Consider the following 8429-nt stretch of genomic DNA (forward strand, 5'->3'; position numbering starts at 1 on the left):
AAAGTCTAAACATTGTCTGTAGTATTCCGAGTAGGATCTAGGAAGGGATGACTGTGACGAGCTTCAAACTCGGAACTGTAGGGCGTGGTGACAAACGCAAAAGGATAGTAAATTCTATTCCTACATGATCGAGAACCAACAGCTAATTAGCCATACGATATATGTGCATGGTATTTTTCATCCGAGACGAGTATTCCGACAGTTGATTAGCCGTACAGAAACCGTAGAGAACCATTTTCACTGAGAGGACGGGAAGTAGCCATTGACAATGGTGACACCCAATGTACAGCTTGCCATAGAAAGGAGTATGAAGGATTGAATGAAGGCAGTAGGAAAACAGAGATTCAGAAGGAACAACGCATCTCCATATGCTTATCTGAAATTCACACCAATGGATTACATAAGTATCTCTATCTTTATTTTATGTTTATTTATCTTTTAATTATTAAAACTCCATACCCATTTAAATCTGCCTAACTGAGATTTACAAGATGACCATAGCTTGCTTCAGGCCGACAATCTCCGTTGGATCGACCCTTACTCACGTAAGGTTTATTACTTGGACGACCCAGTGCACTTGCTGGTTAGTTGTGCGAAGTTATGCAAAAGAGTTGAGGTTTCAATTGTGCGTACCAAGTTGTTGGCGCCATTGAAGATCACAATTTCGTGCACCAAGTTTTTGGCGCCGTTGCCGGGGATTGTTCAAGTTTGGACAACTGACGGTTCATCTTGTTGCTCAGATTAGGTAATTTTCTTCTTGTTTTAACCTTTATTTTATTTTCAAAAAGTTTTCAAAAATCTTTCAAAATTTTTCTTCTTTTTTGTTTTCTAAAAATAATTTTTGAAAAATCTAAAAAAAATTTAAAATCATAAAAATCAAAAATATTTTTGTGTTTCTTGTTTGAGTCTAGTGTCAAATTTAAGTTTGGTGTCAATTGCATGTTTTTAAAATTTGTGCATTTTTTGAAAAATTCATGCATTGCATTCTTCATGATCTTCAAGTTGTTCTTGACAAGTCTTCTTGTTTGATCTTCATATTTTCTTATTTTGTGTCTTTTCTTGTTTCTCATATGCATTCTTGAATCCTTAGTGTCTAAGCATTAAAAATTTCTAAGTTTGGTGTCTTGCATGTTTTTCTTTTCTTAAAAAATTTTTCAAAAATAAGTTCTTGATATTCATCATGATCTTTAAAGTGTTCTTGGTGTTCATCTTGGCATTCATAGTATTTTTGCATGCATCATTTGTTTTGATCTAAAATTTTTATGTGTTGAGTCTTTTTGTGATTTTTCTCTTTCCTCATTAAAAATTTAAAAATAAAAATATATCTTTTCCTTATTTTACTCATAAATTTCGAAATCTTTGGGTTGACTTAGTCAAAAATTTTTAAAATAAGTTGTTTCTTGTTAGTCAAGTCAAGATTTTAATTTTAAAAATCTTATCTTTTCAAAATCTTTTTCAAAATCAAATCTTTTTTTTTCTTTTTATTACTTTTGAAAATTCTTTAAAATTAATTTTCAAAAATAATTTTCTTAATTTTATATTTTATTTTCGAAATTAATACTAGCAATTAATGTTTTGATTCAAAAATTTCAAGTTTAATACTTTCTTGTTAAGAAAGATTCAAACTTTAAATTTTAGAATCATATCTTTTGATTTCTTGTGAGTCAAGTCATTAATTCTGATTTTAAAAATCAAATCTTTTTCAAAAATAAATTCTAATCATATCTTTTCAATCATATCTTTTCAAACATGTCTTTTTCAAATCATATCTTTTTCAAAATCAATTTCAAAATCTTTTCTAACTTCTTATCTTTTCAAAATTGATTTTCAAATCTTTTTCAACTAATTAATTGACTTTTTATTTGTTTCACTATTTCTTATCTTTTTCAAAACTACCTAACTACTTTTCTCTCTCTAATTTTTGAAAATCACCTTCCTCTTTTTCAAAATTCTTTTTAATTAACTAATTGTTTTAAAATTTTATTTTATTTTACCTCTTCTCTTAATTTTCGAATTTTAACTAATAATTCAAATAAAAACAAAAATATTTTTCTTTTCTCTTAATTAAAATTCGAATTTTCTTCTCTCTCATCTCTTTCTATTTATTTATTCATTTACTAACACTTTTCTTCATATTAAAATTCGAACCCTCTTTTCCTCTCTGTGTTCGAATTTTTCTCTTCTCCTTCTTCTATTCTTCTCTTTTTCTACTCACATAAAGGAATCTCTATACTGTGACATAGAGGATTCCTCTTCTTTTCCGTTATCTTTTTTTTCATATGAGCAGGAGCAAGGACAATGACATTCTTGTTGAAGCAGATCCTAAACCTGAAAGGACTCTGAAGAAGAAGCTAAGAGAAGCTAAAGCACAACAATCCAGAGAAAACCTTACAGAGAATCTCGAAAAAGAAAGAGACATGACCGAACCAACAACAATGCAAGGAAGATGCTTGGTGACTTTACTGCACCTAATTCCAACTTCCATGGAAGAAGCATCTCAATCCCTGCCATTGGAGAAAATAATTTTAAGATAAAGCCTCAATTAGTTTCTTTGATGCAACAGAATTGCAAGTTTCATGGACTTCCATCAGAAGATCCTTTTCAGTTCTTAACTGAATTCTTGCAGATCTGTGATACTGTTAAGACCAATGGGGTTGATCCCGAGGTCTATAAGCTTATGCTTTTCCCTTTTGCTATAAGAGACATAGCTAGAATATGGTTGAACTCTCAACCTAAAGATAGCCTAAACTCTTGGGATAAGCTGGTCACGGCTTTCTTAGCCAAATTCTTTCCTCCTCAAAAGTTGAGCAAGCTTAGAGTGGATGTTCAAACCTTCAGGCAGAAAGAAGGTGAATCCCTCTATGAAGCTTGGGAAAGATACAAGCAACTGACCAAAAAGTGTCCTTCTAACATGCTTTCAGAATGAACCATCCTGGATATATTCTATGATGGTCTGTCTAAATTGTCTAAGATGTCATTGGACCATTCTGCAGGTGGATCTATTCACCTAAAGAAAATGCCTGTAGAAGCTCAGGAACTCATTGAAATGGTTGCAAATAACCAGTTCATGTATACCTCTAAAAGAAATCCAGTGAATAATGGGACGCCTCAGAGGAAGGGAGTTCTTGAAATTGATGCTCTGAATGCCATATTGGCTCAGAACAAAATGTTGACTCAACAAGTCAATATGATTTCTCAGAGTCTGAATGGTTTGCAAAATGCATCCAACAATACTAAAGAAGCATCTTCTGAAGAAGAAGCTTATGATCCTGAGAACCCTGCAATGGCAGAGGTGAATTACATGGGTGAAGCCTATGGAAACACCTATAATCCATCATGGAGAAATCATCCAAATTTCTCATGGAAAGATCAACAAAAGCCTCAACAAGGCTTTAATAATGGTGGAAGAAACAGGTTTAGCAATAGCAAGCCTTTTCCATCATCTTCTCAACAACAGACAGAGAATTCTGAGCAGAGTCCCTCTAGCTTAGCAAACATAGTCTCTGATCTATCTAAGGCCACTCTAAGTTTCATGAATGAAACACGGTCCTCCATTAGAAATTTGGAGGCACAAGTGGGCCAGCTGAGTAAAAGAGTCACTGAAACCCCTCCTAGTACTCTCTCAAGCAATACAGAAGAGAATCCAAAAAGAGAGTACAATGCCATAACCTTACTTGGTGTGGCCAAACCTAGAGACGAGGTGGAGAACGTGAATCCCAGTGAGGAAGACCTCATGGGACATCTTCTGGACAAAAAGGAGTTCCCAATTGAGGAACCTAAGGAATCTGAGGCTCATCTAGAGACCATAAAGATTCCATTGAACCTACTTCTGCCATTCATGAGCTCTGATAACTATTCCTCCTTTGAAGAGGATGAACATATGATGAGCGGATAATTTATACGCTTTTTGGCATTGTTTTTAGATAGTTTTTAGTAAATTTGAGCTACTTTTAGGGATGTTTTCATTAGTTTTTAGGCAAAAATCATATTTCTGGACTTTACTATGAGTTTGTGTGTTTTTCTGTGATTTCAGGTAATTTCTGGCTGAAATTGAGGGAGCTGAGCAAAAATCTGAGTTAGGCTGAAAAAGGACTGCTGATGCTGTTGGATCCTGACCTCCCTGCACTCGAAATGGATTTTCTGGAGCTACAGAAGTCCCATTGGCGCGCTCTCAACAGCGTTGGAAAGTAGACATCCAGGGCTTTCCAGCAATATATAATAGTCCATACTTTGTGCGAAGATAGACGACGTAACTTGGCGTTGAACGCCAAGTACATGCTGCTGTCTGGAGTTAAACGCCAGAAAAACGTCATGATCCGGAGTTGAACGCCCAAAACACGTTACAACTTGGAGTTCAACTCCAAGAAAGGCCTCAACTCGTGGATAGCTTTAGTCTCAGCCCCAGCACACACCAAGTGGGCCCCAGAAGTGGATTTCTGCACCAATTATCTTAGTTTACTCATATTCTGTAAACCTAGGTTACTAGTTTACTATTTAAACAACTTTTAGAGACTTATCTTGTACCTTATGATATTTTCAGATCTGAATTACATACTTTTTGACGGCATGAGTCTCTAAACTCCATTGTTGGGGGTGAGAAGCTCTGCGGCGTCTCGATGAATTAATACAATTCCTTTGTTTTCCATTCAAACACGCTTGTTCTTATCTAAGATGTTCATTCGCGCTTAATTATGGAGAAGGTGATGATCCGTGACAATCATCACCTTCCTCAATCCATGAACGTGTGCTTGATAACCACCTCCGTTCTACATCAGATTGAATGAGTATCTCTTAGATTCCTTAATCAGAATCTTCGTGGTATAAGCCGGATTGATGGCGGCATTCATGAGAATCCGGAAAGTCTAAACCTTGTCTATGGTATTCTGAGTAAGATTCTGGGATTGAATGGCTGTGACGAGCTTCAAACTCCTGAAGGCTGGGCGTTAGTGATAGACGCAAAAGAATCAATGGATTCTATTCCAACCTGATTGAGAACCGACAGATGATTAGCCGTGCTGTGACAGAGCATAGGAACGTTTTCACTGAGAGGATGGGAAGTAGCCATTGACAACGGTGACACCCTACATAGAGCTTGCCATGGAAGGAACCTTGCGTGTGGGAAAGGATTTCAAGGAAGAGTTGAAGTTCAGAGGACAAAGCATCTCCAAAACTCCAACATATTTCTCATTACTGCACAACAAGTAACGCTTTCATTCTCCATTATTAAAGTAATAACTATTTATTTTATGCCCTTTTCTTTATTAAAATACGAGGCTAAAGAATCCTATTGGTATCCTGACTAAGACAAATAAAATAAAGATAGCTTGCTTCAATCCAACAATCTCCGTGGGATTCGACCCTTACTCACGTAAGGTATTACTTGGACGACCCAGTGCACTTGCTGGTTAGTTGTACGGATTACAAATTCGTGCACCAAGTTTTTGGCGCCGTTGCCGGGGATTGTTCGAGTTTGAACAACTAAAGGTTTATTTTATTTCTTAGATTAGGAAGATTTTGGTAATTGGGTCAGAGTCTTTTATTTTCTTTTCAAAAATATTATTTTTCTTTATTAATTTTTAAATTTCTCTTTGAGTCTAGTGTCCTATTCTAAGTTTGGTGTCAATTTCATATTTTGTATTTTTTCTTTAAAATTTTCGTATTAGTGTCTTTATTCTTCATTGATCTTCAAGTTGTTCTTGTTTATTTTGCTTGTTTGATCTTGAGTTTCTCTTGTTTTGTGTCTTTTCTTGTTTTTTCTTGTGCTTTTTCAAAACATTAAAAGATTTATATTGTTATCCATAAAGATGATACATTTTTAAATCAACATTGAAGTTACTGCCCAATTGGCTGGAGCTTTAGTAGTTGTTCTTCATAATTGGGTATCTTCTTTGGAATCTTTTTCAAAAAAAATAATAATTTTTTTTATTGAATCTTGTACCAAACTCTAAGCTTGGTGTTTTCTTGTTAAGTTTTCTTTAATTTTCGAAAATTTGTCTTGGTTTTCTAAAAATTTTAAGTTTGGTGTTCCTTCTTTTGTTCTTGGTGTTCTTGTGAATTTTCAAAGTGTTCTTGAGTCTTTTTTGTGCTTTGATCTTAAAATTTTTAAGTTTGGTGTTCCTTGGTGTTTTCCCTCCAAAATTTTCGAAAATAAGGAACATTGGATCTAAAAATTTTAAATCTTGTGTCTTTTGCATATTTTTCTCTTTCATCATAAAATTCAAAATTCAAAAAAATATACTTTCTAACTAATTTTGAACTACATTTTTCGAAAATTTTATATAAAAATTCAAATTTCAATTTCAAAATATTTCCAATTTCCTTTATTTATTTTGTTTTTATTTTATTTTATAAAAATTAATTTTTATAAAATAAATAATAGCAACATACATATCATCTCTTTTATTCCATCATGGAATTAAGTGGGAATGATCAGTCCAGGAGGACTCTGGGGTCATATGCTAACCCCACTACTGCTTCATATGGGAGTAGTATCTGTATACCCTCCATTGGAGTTAGTAGCTTTGAGTTGAATCCTCAGCTCATTATCATGGTGCAGCAAAACTGCCAGTATTCTGGTCTTCCACATGAAGAACCTACAGAGTTTCTGGCATAATTTTTACAAATTGCTGACACAGTACATGATAAAGAAGTGGATCAGGATGTCTATAGATTATTACTGTTTCCATTTGCTGTAAAAGATCAAGCTAAGAGGTGGTTAAATAACCAGCCTAAGAACAGCATAAAAACATGGAAACAGCTGTCAGAAAAATTCCTGAATCACTATTTCCCTCCAAAATGGATGACACAGCTAAGGCTAAGCATCCAAGGCTTCAAACAAGGAGATAATGAATCCCTTTATGATGCCTGGGAGAGATACAGAGAGATGCTAAGAAAATGCCCCTCTGAAATGTTTTCAGAGTGGGTGCAATTAGACATCTTCTACTATGGGCTTACAGAAAAAGCTCAGATTTCTCTAGACCACTCAGCTGGTGGATCTATACATATGAGAAAAACAATTGAAGAAGCTCAAGAGCTTATTGATACAGTTGCCAGAAATCAGCATCTGTACCTAAGCAGTGAATCTTCCATGAAAGAAGAAGCTAAAACAGTAACTGCTGAACTCAATCCTGTAGATCAGGCTAATGAATTCAATCAGCAATTAGACTTTCTAACTCAGCAGCTAGCCGAATTCAAGGAAATACTACAGGAAACAAGAATGGCTAACAGGAATATGGAAGTACAGTTAAGGCAAACAGAAAAGCAACTGTCAAAATAAATAGCAGAAGAATGCCAAGCAGTTCAATTAAGAAGTGGGAAAACATTAAATACCTCACTTCAAAACAGCAGGAAGCCAAGAAATGAACAGATGGCTACTCAAAATCCCTCTGAGGACAATCAGAGCCCAGAGAGGAATAATGCTGGCGCTGAACGCCCAGACCATACTCATTCCTGGCGTTCAACGCCAGAAACAAGCATGAATTCGGCGTTGAACGCCCAAGGGAAGCATAGTTCTGGCGTTCAGACGCCAGTAACAAATAAGGAGTTGGCGTTTAACGCCACTCCAGCTTCCACCCCTGGCATTCAAACGCCAGTGGGAAATCAGTCACATACAAGTGCTGATAGCAACCCTTCTAAAAAGGCTTCCCAACCCACTTCTACAGGCAATCAACCTGCAGCAACTAAGGTTGAGGAATACAAAGCCAAAATGCCTTATCCTCAAAAACTCCGCCAAGCGGAACAGGATAAACAATTTGCCTGCTTTGCAGACTATCTCAGGACTCTTGAATTAAAGATTCCGTTTGCAGAAGCACTTGAGCAAATACCCTCTTATGCTAAGTTCATGAAAGAGATCTTAAGTCATAAGAAGGATTGGAGAGAGACTGAAAAAGTTTACCTCACTGAAGAATGCAGTGCAGTCATTCTGAAAAGCTTACCTGAGAAGCTTAAAGATCCTGGGAGCTTCATGATACCATGCACATTAGAGGGTAACTGCACCAAGACAGCTCTATGTGATCTTGGGGCAAGCATCAACCTAATCCCTGCATCCACTATCAGAAAGCTTGGCTTGACTGAAGAGGTCAAACCAACCCGGATCTGTCTTCAACTTGCTGATGGCTCCATTAAATACCCATCAGGCATAATTGAGGACATGATTATCAAGGTTGGGCCATTTGCCTTCCCTACTGACTTTATAGTGCTGGAAATGGAGGAGCAAAAGAGTGCAACTCTCATTTTAGGAAGACCATTCCTAGCAACTGGACGAACCCTCATTGACGTCCAAAAAGGGGAGATAACCCTGAGAGTCAATGAGGATGAGTTTAAGTTGAATGTTGTCAAAGCTATGCAACCTCCAGACACATTAGACGACTGCCTGGGCGTTGATATTATTGAATCCCTGGTGGAAGAGGTCTATATGACTGAGAGTCTCG

The 8429-nt window shown here is 36.0% G+C and overlaps 1 non-coding gene across 1 annotated transcript; it reads right to left on the minus strand.

The window, feature by feature from the left end:
• Positions 1 to 2809: 2809 nt before the first annotated feature.
• Positions 2810 to 2917, minus strand: LOC112713630 (small nucleolar RNA R71). Its single transcript, XR_003158601.1, has one exon. It is a non-coding gene; the product is annotated as a small nucleolar RNA R71 (small nucleolar RNA).
• Positions 2918 to 8429: the final 5512 nt, after the last annotated feature.

The sequence above is a fragment of the Arachis hypogaea genome, chromosome 9, assembly GCF_003086295.3.
Source record: "Arachis hypogaea cultivar Tifrunner chromosome 9, arahy.Tifrunner.gnm2.J5K5, whole genome shotgun sequence".
Lineage (NCBI taxonomy): Eukaryota > Viridiplantae > Streptophyta > Magnoliopsida > Fabales > Fabaceae > Arachis > Arachis hypogaea.